Source organism: Rhipicephalus microplus, chromosome 3 (assembly GCF_043290135.1).
Source record: "Rhipicephalus microplus isolate Deutch F79 chromosome 3, USDA_Rmic, whole genome shotgun sequence".
Lineage (NCBI taxonomy): Eukaryota > Metazoa > Arthropoda > Arachnida > Ixodida > Ixodidae > Rhipicephalus > Rhipicephalus microplus.
Window position 1 is genome coordinate 153,482,791 of NC_134702.1, and position 15,979 is coordinate 153,498,769.

The following is a 15,979-nucleotide window of genomic DNA, read 5'->3' on the forward strand; positions in this document are numbered from 1 at the left end:
CAGTACGATTTTTAGCGGCTTTTGTGATTTGGAAGTGCTCCTAACTTACCTGGTGATGGTGTTCATTTTTTCAGTGCTATACAAGTCTAAGTATATTAGTAGTTCACTAGCGCTATTGTTTTGTTTGTAAGGTCATGCTCGATGGTCCATTTCGTATTCAATAATTGTGACGCTCCGTGCCCTCGTTGTCTTGCTTCATCGCGTATGAGTAATACGATTAATAAACATATATGAAGATGTACTAGGGTTGGTTTTAATATATGGAATGATCGTTAGCATGTGGAAACTGCACAAAAATCTTAAGCACCTTCTGAAGAAAGGCTCCAGACAGGTGCCCCCTTTGTTCTTAAGGGACGAAGGAATGTGGCGTGAACTGCGAAAAACACTGACGTAATGTAATACGGCCGATTCAATGCCGTATTCATTTACTTCACTTGTTAACATCACTTCGTGATTAGAACAAGCGTTTTGTCTAGAACATAGGTGATTAAGTATTTTGCCGTGTCGCCAAGATGAAATACTCTCGCCGTTACTTCACTTCGTTAAACAAGACAACAAAACTCATTTAACTAAATTGTGACAACGATCCCAATATTTGTTTTACTCAGGATGATTCTAAAGTCGACAAACTGGTTTTTAATTGCCTTCCAAATCCGATAACATAACGTAGATACACCCAAAACCTACCGTGGAATTGTATGTGCCACTAACCCACAGATGAAAATGCGAAATGTCTGCAAGGGTGGCCTGGACATTAAGTCTATCGCGTCTACCGCACACGGAGCCTCCCGTGTTGGGTGATATCGAATCGTAAAACTGGGTGGCATAAAATTGAGAATTATTTATATCAACTTTCGCCTTGAAATCTTCTGATTCCTATAGAGATTTTCGCGTATATAAAAAAATTAAGAAATTTTTTCAAGCACACTTTTTTATATACAGTATAAGCGTAGAGTCCATTCGTTATAGTATATGCTTGCATTGCTTTTGTGTTGCAATTCGTACGTCCTCGCAGAACGCAACATTTTTACACCTGATAACCATACACAGTGGAATGTCGATAGTACTCTCACAAGAACAAATTATAAAAAATAGCAGCATATCCACGCAGTGAATGATGGAGAGTGGGGCGAAGCATCCGTCCGTCCATTCGTTCATGCTTCCGTCCGTCCATGTGTGCGTCGTGTGGCCGCCCGTGGGTCCATCCACCCGTCCGTGCGTGCGTCTGTTCGTGCGTCCGCACGTCCATATGTGCGTCCGTCCCTGTTTTCGTCCATGCGCCCACTCATGCGTCGGTCCATGCGTCCATCCGTCCGTGCAGCAATCTGTGCGTTCCTCCATGCATCTGTTCATGTGTCCGTTCGTCCACTTATTCAACACTCCAAGTACCACCATCTCGCATCTTTTTATCATATATTCCTCATATAGAAGCGCCGCCATCCAGTGGACATTCCAAGGACTGACGGAGAGTTGGCACACGCACACTTTCTTACGGCTTGCGCTTCATGTACTTCCCACCTTTAACCGCCTCGAGTTCATGGTATATACTAGTTCACTGTATTATTCATGGTACTGCGGTCAAACGCTCGCTAAACCTTTCTAAAACCAAGTATTTTACGCCCAGCGAGTATAACGTAGCAACCCTTTCGTGTCAGATAGTGCTCAATCTACATGCAAATGGCTGCTAAGGGGGAATGAGAAACAGGAGAGTTCGGCTTTTAGTTAACGCGCACGCTGCGAATTTTTTATTGTTCAGGAACGCACAGACGAAATGTAATACTGGTTACACACTACCACTATGACTACGAGGGACGAACGGGTGCCGCTGTAAGGAGCTTCACCTCTGATATAGTAAACTATGTAACGAGGCCTTCAGTCGGGTGAACAACTTTATTGCAGTGGGGTTAGGGCTATATAAAAAGATGCATGACGTAAGCCTGTAAAGATTGTACTGGTCGGTGTAGTTCATACTGCAAGTCTCGCATACGGTAGATGAAGCCAAGCTGCTGCACCACTCAGAATGGCAGGGATGTCTTCATCGACAATGAAAAATGTTTGTTCTTTGGTTCTGTCATTAGCTGAAAGCATCAACTGAACTTGCGCGTGCGCGGCTGTTGTGTGCCCAAAAAAAAATGCTGTGAGTTTAACGTTGCAAGCTTGGTGAAGTTTATCTGGCAATTTCGAATCATTGCTTCTTGAAAAAACACAGCAGTTTGCTCCGTTATTTAGCTTGCATGTGATGGGATAGTCCTCGGTGTACACAGTTGCGCTCCAGTCACCACTGGTGATCGCGCCGACAGTCAACGTTTGTAGAAAAAAGTCATCTTCTGCTCACAGATCTCGTACTTGTTGGCTGACGTTTTGCGGGTACTTGGATGACCTGCATACTCTAGCGAAATGGTTTAACCTTCCACACTCTCGGCATGTTTTCCTTTTCGCTGGACACATGTGACTGCGGTGCATTTGACCCCTACATTTGTAGTAGCGATTTTTTTCTTATTGCGACTGCATTTACTAGGGTGCCTTAACCTGATTCTGTGGCTCCACCTATCTCTCTGAAGTGCTCTTTGCTTTGTTCCTGCGCTCGGCACATGTCGACGATCTTTTCGTACGTCGGGTTTTCGCTATCAATCTTTGCTGGAGGCTCTTATCCGTTGTGCCCAGAATGATTCGGCTGTGCAACATGCGGTCTTCCAGACTCCCGAATTCCTGGTTCTTCGCAAACACAGGCAGTTCTGTTAGCCATTCGTTAAATGGTTAACCTGTTTTTTTTTTGTTTCTCTAACCAAAAAGAAATTCCTGAAATGTCAAGTTGGTCGCGAGGCTGTAGTGCTCTTCAAATTTTTTAATCAGAACTTCCACATCATTTCTGTCTTCCGCTTTTTCGAACTTGAAGGTATATATTGTATGTCTTTCGAGCTTCTTCGCCTATGGTAACTAGCAAAGTGGCTGTTTGAACATCTTTTGGCTGTGTGTTCAACTTCGTAGCAGTGTAAAACAGCAGAAACTCACTTTTCTAAGTTTTCCAGGCGATCCAAGGGTCCTGTGAGGCCTCCATGGGCCAGGGGTGGTAATAACGCCGACGCCATTGATGCTTCAGGTGGGTTCCGCTGCCACTATGTAGCGAGGCCTACAGTCGGGTGAACAACAACTTTATTGCAGTTGGGTTAGTGCTATATAAAGAGATGCGTGACGTAACGTGCCACGTGATCACGGGTGTTATATGATGGCTGCACGTCCAGCCGGGTTACAACCTATAATTCTATTATCCAAAACAGCGTTGAAAAGGTTACGATCAGCACATGCGTGAAGTTTTGTGTTCTTTCAATATCTTAAATTGATTGTCTACCATCTTTCATTGCTCTCCTGTTTTGTGTCGCAATAGAAAGCGTACCATGTGGAGTGTCTAACGTTGCAGCGGCTTCTCTAGAAACTGCATAAAAATTTTTAAAACACAATATTTCTGTCCGAGTTATGTCTGCTTTCATCGGTGGGATGAATGCCCACAACACTTCTCAGTGCCGGGGAAAGTTGAAAACAGAATCCGCGTGCGGTTTTTGCAGGCTTCATCCAGTTTGGTCAATAATCAAAGAAATACCTCAATGGTCGTTTTAGGCACGCACACACTTTTTTTTTTGTTGCTCTCATGGTGGGCGGCTGACGACGTGGTCGCGTTTTCTTCGCCGTTAGCAGGAAGGCAAGCAAATACACCTCCGACAGCGCCCCCAGGCGCCTCTTTCAGCGCGTGAGAGAAAAATAGCAGGAATTGGGCTCTGGCGCTACCTGAAGCTGCCGCAAGTGCATAATATACCAATTGAAGTTAAACGTGTTTGTTTCTAAGCAAAATATGAGTACCTGCAAGGATTTCTTGTCCTACCAATAGATTGTCAAGATTGACCACATTCGCTTTTGAGTGACGCTAGTGGTAATATCTTAGCGACCTTAAAGATCAAGGTAATATAATTCCTTTTTTTCTGGCACGAAAGCATGCTCGTTCCCGTCGATGTGATGAACGATCTTTTAGTTTGAGCCACAAACATATATTTTTTTCTGCATGCGGTAGACATTCCCTTTAAATATTCAGCTTCTCGTTGTCCTATACAGCAAGAAGTTTTTTTCTTGAAAATGCATGTAGAGGTCATAACGCATAGCCAATATTTACTGGATGCGTGGATGCTATCAGCGTCCCCTTTATAACTGTGTGTTGACATATGTGCCACCAGGCTTGCAAGAAAAAAAAATAAACAGAAACCTTTCTTTTTATGTTGGCCTAGTGCCTTATCCACTTCAATTAAATAGATCATAATATAGCATAAACAAGTATAAATTTTTGTTCCATCTCTCTGCCTCTCCAGGCAGAATGACCTCGTTTTCCCACTATTTCTGTCTTTTGCCTCTACTTTTCTTCCACCAATACTCTAACAGTATCTTACTTGCTTATATCGCGGACGTGTTCAGCTTTCCATGTTTATCCATGAAACGTCAAGGCTCACGTAGGCCTGTACCCACGCGTATATTTGTGGGGATATCACCGCAATCCCTCGGAACATGCCCCATTGTTTGCGTAACTCCCCCACAGTAGGTACATTGTTGTTCTTCTTTACTGAATCTCGCTTTATGACAACGCGTTCGAAGGCAAACTGACCTCGCTTTGAACAGTAACGCGCTTCTCCTTGACTTATGATAAAACCTCTCCCACCCTATTTTGTGTTTGCCCTTTCGCCAGTTACAGAGGACCGGCTTCTTTTCCATCGCTGTCATCCGTAGAATCCCCTCGGCCTCTCTGATTTATCGCTTAATGCTTTTTGTTGCCGTGCCGCCCACACTTCTAGCCGTTTATTTGCTAGTAAGCCTCCTAGTTCTTTTTCCCCACTTTCCGTCCACGCTCTTCTTATACAAATACCTGAACACCATCCCTGCCCATCTACTCTCCTTCATATTTCTAAGCCTCTCTTCAAATCTCATTTTCCTCTGAGCCTTTCTTACTTCAAAGCCTGTACATTTCATATCTACCTTTAGAGCCTCATTCGTCGTTTTCCCGTGAGCGCTAATGCGGGACATCCCACAGCGCCTTGATTTACGTCCATGCCTGATTGCACTTCTCAATTCGTGCACACAATTGAGTTTCCGAATGTAAGCCCTGCAACCATTACGCCTTTCCAAAGACATAGAAGCACTTTGTGCCTATTATATTACACTCCCATAACGCTCAGTGTTTCATTATTGCAGCATCTCTCTTTCCCTTTGCTGCCGATGTTTTTTCCCGTTTTCCTTATATCTATCTCCCTCCCTGATCGATACTTTGAGGTACTTGTACTCGCTTACTTTTAGCCCTGTATTGAGACCACCTGGTCTTTGTGATCATGGAATACCATACATCCACAAATTTTTGCACTAAATCCTTGTCCTAGGGCCTCGCCTTCCATTCCACATATATCTACCAGCCGCCGAATTTGTCTTGACTGTCCCCTAATACGACAATATCGCCTGCATAAAATAGACCTGTAAGCTTCTGCTCAACCATCGCGCCAGCCTGTTTGTGTGATAGATTAAATTCAATGTGGCTGCCTTCCAGCACATTTTCTATCCTCACCGTGTAGAGCATGAATAACAGCGGGGACAAAGGACATTCCTGTCTCAGTCTCTTGTTAATTTCAACGCTGTCATTGCTACTTATTCCTTCCCATCCCAATAACGCTGTATTTTCTCGGTATATTTCTCCCCAAAACTATACAGTTGTCACCTACGCCCATTTCCTGGAGGAGGAGGAATAAACTTTATTATTCAGAAGGTGAGGGGAAATGGAGGAAACCAAGTTTGACGGGGGCTAGGTTGGTGCCCAAGCGGCCGCAAAACTAGCAGACCAGTTCGCCAGCTTGGCCTATATATGCATATTCGGGCTCCTTAAGGACCCCTCCCAGGCTTTCGGTGAGGCAGGTGACTGCAGGAGCTTCTCGGGTGGAGGGTGGTTGGGGCAACCCCATAATACGTTGTCTTGTCCTGCCTGTGCTAGGCCACAGTTAATACACTTGTGTAGCTTTTCATCTTTCACTACAGCGGCCAGCCTCCTCGGGCTGCGTATACAATGAGTCTGAGCCTTTCGTAGTGTAGTCACTTGGGCCTGGGTTAATGCTTTATCGGGGGGTGGATAAAGCCGCCTTTGTTCTTGGTGCTGGCTGAGCAGTGGAGCGGTCCCAGGAAGCAAATCCGAATGACCTGGCGCTCTGCTACGTAGACCAGCTCAGTCGGCACTGAGAACAAAAAAGGCTTTATTCACTTCCTTCAATATGTACTGTTCGAAGGTCGCTTGTGCCACCTACCGGCTTTTTGTTACCATAATCACACGTACTCAAAATCTGTCATGGGTCCGTCACCACGCAGGCCTAGCGCCTCTTATCGCGAAGATTGAATCCACGTGACGTAATCTGAATTTTTCACGTTAACATTATTCAACCACGCGTATTTGTGTGAAAAAATACATGTGGAAGACGCTTGTATGGCCGGGTACAACAGACTTGCATCTTCATTATCATCAATGGCATCTCGATAATCATCATCAACGTCGTGTTCTGCAACGGAAGCAGCCGCTTATGTGACTGCTGCTCGATTCCGCTGACGTACGCTTATGGAAGTCTTTAAAGGTTCAGCATTAACAAACTCTACAGAATATCGCCATTTCTTATGTCCCTGGCGAAGAGACCTTTGCCGCACTCGTAAACAAGAAGTAGCTATCACAAGGCTGCGTTGCCGGGTACCAAATCTAAATTTCTATAAACACAGGTCTGCTCAGGCACCTTCGCCACAGTGTGTGTTCTGTGATGAACTGGAAACAATAGATCATTTCTTTTTGACCTGCAAGCGGTTTAACACATTACCAGAAACCCTTTTAGAAATATCTTTACGTGGTATTGGTATACACTTATTTGAGCCTGTCTGTTTGTCTTTTGGAGCTTCCATTTCTGGTTTCTCTAATGCGACAGTATGCGTGGCCGTCTGGGACTATATTGATGAAACTAATAGGTTGACTAAATAACCAGTTTCATTATCGTAACATGTCCACATAATTATATACGTATAAAATCAGATTATTGCTCTATTCTAAGGATAAATTCGTTTATGTAAATATTGGTATTCATTACATTAAGCACCACACTTTCCTAGACTATCGGTAATCTTTCTGTTATACCCCCATTATTACCAATCTGAACAGTAATCTTTAAAACCACTCGATTCTTGGTCAATCTCCCATAGTGGGTAAGCTCCAGTATCAATAGGTGAACAACTACAACAACAACAGCCACAGTCGGTTCGCGTCGCCATGCTGGACATGCGACCACCGGACGATAGTTCCGGCTGTCCTAGCCCAGAGGAGAAGCTGTCTCCGAGGCTATGGCGTAGGCGACTGATCTTCACGCTGCCTGGGGAAAGTGCTGCAGATTCCTACTGTGGGGATTCCGTGTCGCACGACAGGCAAGACAGCGGCTGCCAGGTGTTCGAGGCGTGCACTGAGAGCAGTGGCAGCAGGAAACACAGCAGCGAATTCCCGACGTCGCCGTCTTCCGATGTGCTGGTGCAGCCCGGACCCAAGCGGCAACGCACTTATGATGACGGGCCCAGTGAGTGATGAACAGACGTTGTAAACAAGCGGATAGGGCTAGTTGGCACAGATGCAAAACAGGTGCAGAACTAAACACCGGATCGACGAAGACAACACACAAATGCCTGTGTCGCGTCTCTCTTGTCGGTGTTTAGTTTCGCGCTTGCAACGAAGATTTGCGGACGAAGCTCGAGTGTACCTCAATGCGTAGTCCAGTTACCTGCCAGCTGGTATGGCCAGCATTAGTGCCGCAGTGCGTGATGTACTGGTGGCGCCATCTACCCTGCCTATACATCAGTGTTATGCGCGTTCTGATTTCGATCTGGCTAATCACCTCTTATCTAAGTCACAGTAGGCGCCTAGTTAAGCTGTCATTGAATGGTTATTGCATGGTCATTTGTTGTCGGTCGCCTTAACCTAGGCATAGTAAGCGATGAGAGCAAGCTGTTCTCAATGATGGACACACATCTGTTGGTGCCAGTCAAAAACTTGCGCGCTTGACAGCAACCATGACATCAAGCGCTCAGCTTTTTCCCGAGTGACAAAGCCCCTTCCCCCCACTCCGACAGCTCTTATTGTTCCTTCGCGCAACGGTGCTGGGCGGCACGCTTTATGTTACCTTCAGCTGCTTCCGTCTCCAGCCTTCCCACGCTTTTATTCGCACTCGGAACGTATCACGTACTTGAACAGGGTCACTGATTTATACTCCGTGTAAAACATTACGGCGGCACGAGTAATTCCCCAGTAGTGCTTTTATAATCGCCATCCTAATTTAAGAAAAAAAACACATGGTCCTTCTGGAAGATCATGGAGCAATAAACACTAGATGGGAGACATGGGAAGATAGAGATCCCTATTGCACGTTTAAATAATGACTGACTCTCAGGTAACTGCGAATAATGCAGCCATTGCCGCTGATGCATTATCTCTTTAGCGACGCACAATGAGTGATCACGCTCATCACGCGCTACTGATAACGTGTTGCCCCTCAATCGCGCTTCACCAAGATGAATTCACTCATGACTAACAGCGTAGTTTTATTATTGTTATTGTTTTTTTAATTTTGCACAATGTGTCCATAAGATTCGCTTTATATTATTTTGCCATTTGTTTTCTTTTGAGGTGTAATCAGTAAGCAATGTTAATATGCTATTGATTTGTTTAAATTCAATAATAATAAATAATAATAATAATAATAAACCCGTATTAGTAAATACAGTGAGTTTTATTTTATTATTTATTTTATTTAATACATACTGCGGACACTAAGTGGTCCAAGCAGGAAGGGCACGTCACGTATACCACAGGCGTAATGACGTACATCATACGAAAAACACACTTTGTTTTACACGCTACAATACACTTCGTTATGTAACATCATCACGCTTCGCTCTATACAATACAATAAACTTCAATATGCAAAGCAACAACATACCCGGTTCTACAACACTACATTACACTATGTTCCACAACACAAGTAGTAACTTACGCGAAACAACGACAATACATTGCATACCTCATACTATACAATACGTTACACATATGTTACAATAAATGAGATTCGCATAACTTGTTCCAATCCGACACTGTTCGAGGAAAAAAAGAATACATAAAGGCATCGGTTCTCGCAAAAAATGGGGTTAGCAAATCGGGATGATGATGTCGTGTGTTCCTTGTTGACAGAAAAGATAAGTAAGGCGATGAATCGATTGCGAGTTTTTGATTAAGTAATAATTGAAGGAAATCCAGCCGTTGTTCGCGTCTGCGGGATTCAAGGGTTTGAATGTCGTTTGCAGACATCAGCGCGGAAGGTGAATCCGACGGTAAGTATTTTGAATATATAAACCGAACAGCTTTCCTTTGAACCCGCTCAAGTTTGTTAATATTAAGCTTAGTGTAAGGGTCCCATACAATGCTGGCGTATTCCAGTTTAGGTCGTATAAAAGAATAATAACTAAGAAGCTTTACATTGGCAGGACAGGTACGCAGTTTATGTCTTAGAAAACCAAGTTTCCGAAAGGCAGCTGAACATATGTTGTCTACATGCATGTTCCAGGACAAATTGCTAGTTATAGTTATGCCCAAATATTTATAGCTTGTAACCTCTCTAAGAGTTGAAGACCCAAGCTGGTACGTAGTATTTAGTGGAACTTTCTTACGTGTCAAGCGCATGCAGACACTCTTTTCTGCATTAAGGATCATTCCCCACTCATTGCACCACAGATGAATATTATGAAGGTTTGAGTTAAGTTCATTTTGATCATCCAAAGAGTTAATAACCCGGAACAAAACACAATCGTCTGCAAATAATCTTATTTGTACAGAAGGGGTGATGACATTTACAATATCATTTATGTATAGAAGAAAAAGCAATGGCCCTAGGACGCTTCCTTGGGGTACTCCTGATGTAACCTGTAGAGACTGCGAACGCTGGTCATTAATAGCAACAAACTGTTCACGGTTATTTAGATAGTCAGCAATCCAGTTTACAAGGATCTCGGGAAGGCCAATACGTTTAAGTTTCAAGATCAATTTGTCGTGTGGAACCCTGTCGAATGCCTTACTGAAATCCAAAAATATTATGTCAGTTTGCCTATTGTTATCCAGGTTAAGTGCAAATGAGTGGATTATTGTAACTAGTTGCGTCACTGTCGAATATCCCTTTCTAAAGCCGTGTTGAAAATTGGTCAGGATTGAATTTTGAGTCAAAAAATTTCCAATTAGTGTAGCAATTATGTGTTCTAATAATTTGCAGCAGGGTGAGGTCAAGGATATGGGTCGGTAATTTTGAGGCGACAAGCGATCACCTTTCTTAAATACAGGACTTATGCGTGCGGCTTTCCAGTCACATGGTAGCTTTGATGACAATGAAACACGGAAGATTTCATGCAGGAATTTAACGACATGTTCGGCATATCTTCTTAGGAACATATTTGGGAGATTATCAGGTCCACAGGACTTTTTAGAATTAAGATTCAGAAGCATCGAAAAAACACCAGAATAAGACACGAAAGAGACTTCGCATGGGTCGAACACTCTACCGTTTGGAACATAAACACTAGAGCCGGAAAACACACTTTGAAAATACGCATTAAGATGATCAGCAATCTTTCTTTGATCGATTACAATCACGCTATCAATTGCCATTTCGGTGAGAGGTTTCTTTCTGTCACCAATGTAGTTCCAGAATTTAGTCGGGTCAGTTTTTATGAAGTTGGGCAGTAGCGTCTTAAAATAGCGATCTCTGGATGAGCGTATAGCCCGTGCAAGGCTGTCTTTGAGGACTGAGAGGGAACGAGACTGCGCATGCTTCTGCCTTAAGCGTTTTATCTTTCGTTTTAAGTGAATTATATCTCGCGTTATCCAGGGAGTTGTTTTGTGCACTTTTTTATGTTTATTCGGTATAAAACGATTGATGCAATGATGACACATTTCTTTAAATTGATTCCACATTGTCTCGACATCGCCCACCTCAAAGACAGCAAAACACGACTCCATGTATTCTATTATAGATACGTCATCTGCTCGCGAGTAATCTTTAAAGGTACGCACTGAAGATTTTTTAGTACTTGGAAAATTGTTAAGAGGAAAAGAGACTGTAACCAATTTATGATCGGACAGGCCCTGTTCTACTGAAACAGAGTGCAGCTCGAGTTCACGGCTTATAAATACTAAATCCAAAATCGAACTAGAGGATCCATGCACACGAGTTGGCTGCCTCACAACTTGCATCAAGTTGTGGGTTAGCATGATGTTAAACACAATCTCAGTCTCTTTTTTGTACAATGGTCCTGTCGTATAACGTTCCCAGTCAACAGAAGGTAGGTTAAAATCACCTGCTAACAAAATTTTGTTGTTGCAAAATTGAGACATATGTTCAGCTAACTTTTTCATGGATTCAAACGCAGCCTCTGGGGGTCTGTAAAGTGCATACAAGATGAAAATGTGGCTCCAACAAGACAGCTTAATGCATACACATTCTAAGTCATCAATGTAACCAATTAATGAGGCCTGCAGTGTTTCTTTCACAAGTACGGCTATTCCACCTCCCCTTGTAGTTCTGTCTTTCCTAAACACCTTATACGAGGGCGGAAATACATCATCATCAGCTATTTCGGGGAGCAACCATGTTTCAGACACAACTGTTACATGTGGATCGTGTTGAAGTAAGGCAATTTCCATTAGTTCAGTTTTGTTATTGACGCTTCGGGCATTTATGTTAACCAAGCGAAGGCATTTTTGTTTAACGCCCTGCTGACCGGTAACGAAAAATTTACTTTTCGTTGAATTATTTTTTGAAGAAAATGCAAGTTGTTTTCCTACGTGTGACTCTGTGATTGGGCATACCGTCTGGTCATCGGGCGGGTTTTGCTTCCGTCGTTTTTTTTTACCGGAATTCTTTCGCCTTTATCACTGTCCCAGACATACGCCTGGCCATTGATATACAGTTTATCAAATGCTAAGTTTACTTTCTCATTGTTATCACGGTTAGGTTTTGCACTTGCCCAAAGCTTTCTTCTGATATCTCGTATCTTCGGAGAAAAGTCTTCCCCGATAGCTAGCGTGGTATTTTTAAGTTTGGACCCGTTTTTAAGTATTCTAGCTTTGTCTCGCCCATCAAGCAATTTGAAAATGACTGGCCTAACTTTGCCAGTTTCAGGTCTACCTATACGATGAATACGCTCGATACCGACAGGTTCAAGTTTCATGATATCTTTAAGAATGCCTGTGTTGACGGCACTTTCAAGCGTTTCGTTGTTTTCATTTGCTCCCTCGGGAAGACCATAAACGATTAGATTTGACCGGCGACTATGGTTTTCCAGTTGATCGATTTTAGTTTCTAGAACACTTATTGTTTTTGCCAACGAAGACAGCTGCTCCTGACAGGCATTTACCTTCCCTTCAAGCCCAGATAGGGCATCAAGCTTCTTCTCAATATCTGATAATCGCTTTTCTTTGATGTCTTTAACATCAGTTGCTATGTCTGCTAACATTTTAGCAATCTGCTCCAGACCCGGGCCTGGGTTCATCTCAATATCGCCACACAGTAACAATAACTTCCTCAGTACAGTTTCAGCGCGGCAAAACAAACTACTGAGCCATGGGCACGGCAGCACCAGCAAAAAGGGATCATCAGAGCGAACACATTTTCCATACTGCTTCCTTACCTGTACAATAAACAGGAACGAATTACAGACGGTCCGCATGCTGGTACAGCCGCCGTGCCCAATGGTCGAGATGACCGCCGGGCGCGAACTTATAGCCGCGCTGAATGGTGCTCGTGCTGCCGTCTGCCAGTGATCCATGGCGCATGCTGTCGACGAGTGACGACTCAGGTTCTCCCAGGGCGACGATGCTCGCAGTTCAGGCGCATGCCAAACAGAAGAATCGCAGTCATGCGCAGCAAGCGTCGTTCCGCAGCTTCCTGAACACCCGGCACGAACTTGCGGTAGTAGGCTGATAATCTGTACAATAAACAGGAACGAATTACAGACGGTCCGCATGCTGGTACAGCCGCCGTGCCCAATGGTCGAGATGACCGCCGGGCGCGAACTTATAGCCGCGCTGAATGGTGCTCGTGCTGCCGTCTGCCAGTGATCCATGGCGCATGCTGTCGACGAGTGACGACTCAGGTTCTCCCAGGGCGACGATGCTCGCAGTTCAGGCGCATGCCAAACAGAAGAATCGCAGTCATGCGCAGCAAGCGTCGTTCCGCAGCTTCCTGAACACCCGGCACGAACTTGCGGTAGTAGGCTGATAATCTGTACAATAAACAGGAACGAATTACAGACGGTCCGCATGCTGGTACAGCCGCCGTGCCCAATGGTCGAGATGACCGCCGGGCGCGAACTTATAGCCGCGCTGAATGGTGCTCGTGCTGCCGTCTGCCAGTGATCCATGGCGCATGCTGTCGACGAGTGACGACTCAGGTTCTCCCAGGGCGACGATGCTCGCAGTTCAGGCGCATGCCAAACAGAAGAATCGCAGTCATGCGCAGCAAGCGTCGTTCCGCAGCTTCCTGAACACCCGGCACGAACTTGCGGTAGTAGGCTGATAATCTGTACAATAAACAGGAACGAATTACAGACGGTCCGCATGCTGGTACAGCCGCCGTGCCCAATGGTCGAGATGACCGCCGGGCGCGAACTTATAGCCGCGCTGAATGGTGCTCGTGCTGCCGTCTGCCAGTGATCCATGGCGCATGCTGTCGACGAGTGACGACTCAGGTTCTCCCAGGGCGACGATGCTCGCAGTTCAGGCGCATGCCAAACAGAAGAATCGCAGTCATGCGCAGCAAGCGTCGTTCCGCAGCTTCCTGAACACCCGGCACGAACTTGCGGTAGTAGGCTGATAATCTGTACAATAAACAGGAACGAATTACAGACGGTCCGCATGCTGGTACAGCCGCCGTGCCCAATGGTCGAGATGACCGCCGGGCGCGAACTTATAGCCGCGCTGAATGGTGCTCGTGCTGCCGTCTGCCAGTGATCCATGGCGCATGCTGTCGACGAGTGACGACTCAGGTTCTCCCAGGGCGACGATGCTCGCAGTTCAGGCGCATGCCAAACAGAAGAATCGCAGTCATGCGCAGCAAGCGTCGTTCCGCAGCTTCCTGAACACCCGGCACGAACTTGCGGTAGTAGGCTGATAATCTGTACAATAAACAGGAACGAATTACAGACGGTCCGCATGCTGGTACAGCCGCCGTGCCCAAGTTATAGAAATTCATGCTTCCGGGGACTTAACAGTGTTATAGAATGAGGCTTCGTAAGCAAAAAGTGTGCAAGAAATCAAAAACAGTTCGGAATGGCATAGTTATCTACCTGCGGTCTTCTTCAACTCATGAATATTTGATAGCGTAGGTCTACGCATGCCTAGGTACCTGCGTATGGATACAGTGTAATAAAATATAACTATGTGGTGCAACACGTTCGCACGGCTGCAAAAAACATGCTTGGTATTTCTTATCTGAAATACCTCTCTACCACGTTGTACAACAAAATAAGGTGTGAACAATCTTCACTCCCCCCAACTGAGAGCACGTCCAGATAATCTTCGGTTTGAACAGATGCAGCGGCCGCTGTTTTGTGGCACGGAAGCGAAGGGGCACTGCGAAGAGAGGACCTAAGAAGACCGATTGCGATGAGGCAGGCACACATTGCTTTATTTTTTTGCCTTGTATTTTAAGGTAGTGCGCACGCTTGCAACTAAAGCTAGAACTGCATGCCCCAATTTTCAAGACCGAAAACGGACCGTGCTGCGTACGCCGCGGTTGCCTCCATGGTAGTGTTGCAGAATGGGCGCCTCTATTCCGTTCCAATTCCATTCCGGGGAATTAACATTTGCCGCAATTCCACCCCTTTTAAGTCCTCGGAATAAAAAAAATGGTCCCTTCCCCCTTCAGGAATGGCGCGGCCGTTCAATTCCATCCCTCCAATTCCTCAATGTAGAAAATGCATCTTGATAGTTTTGTTGAGGTAAAAATGAATGGCCCCATAAATATAGTGTCTTGAGCATTGAGAACTGCAAAAGCAATAAAAGCACGTTACCAAGGTCGGGGAAAGTAGCTTAGTGGCATATCTCGTGCAGTAAAACCACCCCATTGATTCTCATAGAAGCAGTTCTACCACCACATATAGCATAGTAACAAAACACTATAGATTTGCTAGTATTATATCAAACAGTGCACCATCGCTCTGGCACCTTGTGCCTTCGCATCCAATATGGAACACAGGACCACACTGCTGGTCGGCCCTCAAGCTTGTCAAGCGGGCCTCACAAGCATGGATGGGGTAACGAGAACTTTATGTTCGCCTTTGTGCAGGTACGCAATGTTCCTTGTCGCAAAGGTTATTTACGTGTGTGAGGTACTAAACTGCTCGTAAGATAAAGATGAGGCGTGCATAGAGCCCCTTTGCTGTGGGGTATCAATGAGAACCAACGTGCGAGGACAATTTGTTTCTCCTTTCAGGATATGTTGGGATAATGCACTTGTTGGTACGCCAATTTGTGCCACGGTTTCTCTTTGTTAACACTTTTACACCACGCCTACTCTTGACATTGGATAACTGAAGGTCGAGCTGGAGAAAGTGTTGTGGCCTTCGACTTCGATAGAGCATGTACTCAAGCATATATGACTTATTTTAGCATCATATGACAGTAGTAGCTATCGAGGGTGTAGAAAAATACTGCGCATTGTACTATTTGCTTGCCAAAGAAAACACGAATAAGTGCCGAGCCGTAGGAACTAAGCGAACTTGAAGTTTAAGGCGTGAATACTACCCGAACGAAGAGAGTCAATACACACACACGGAGCGCCACTTCCAACAATGATTAATTTTTAAAGAGCGCCTAACGCATATACACAACCCGCGCACCTTC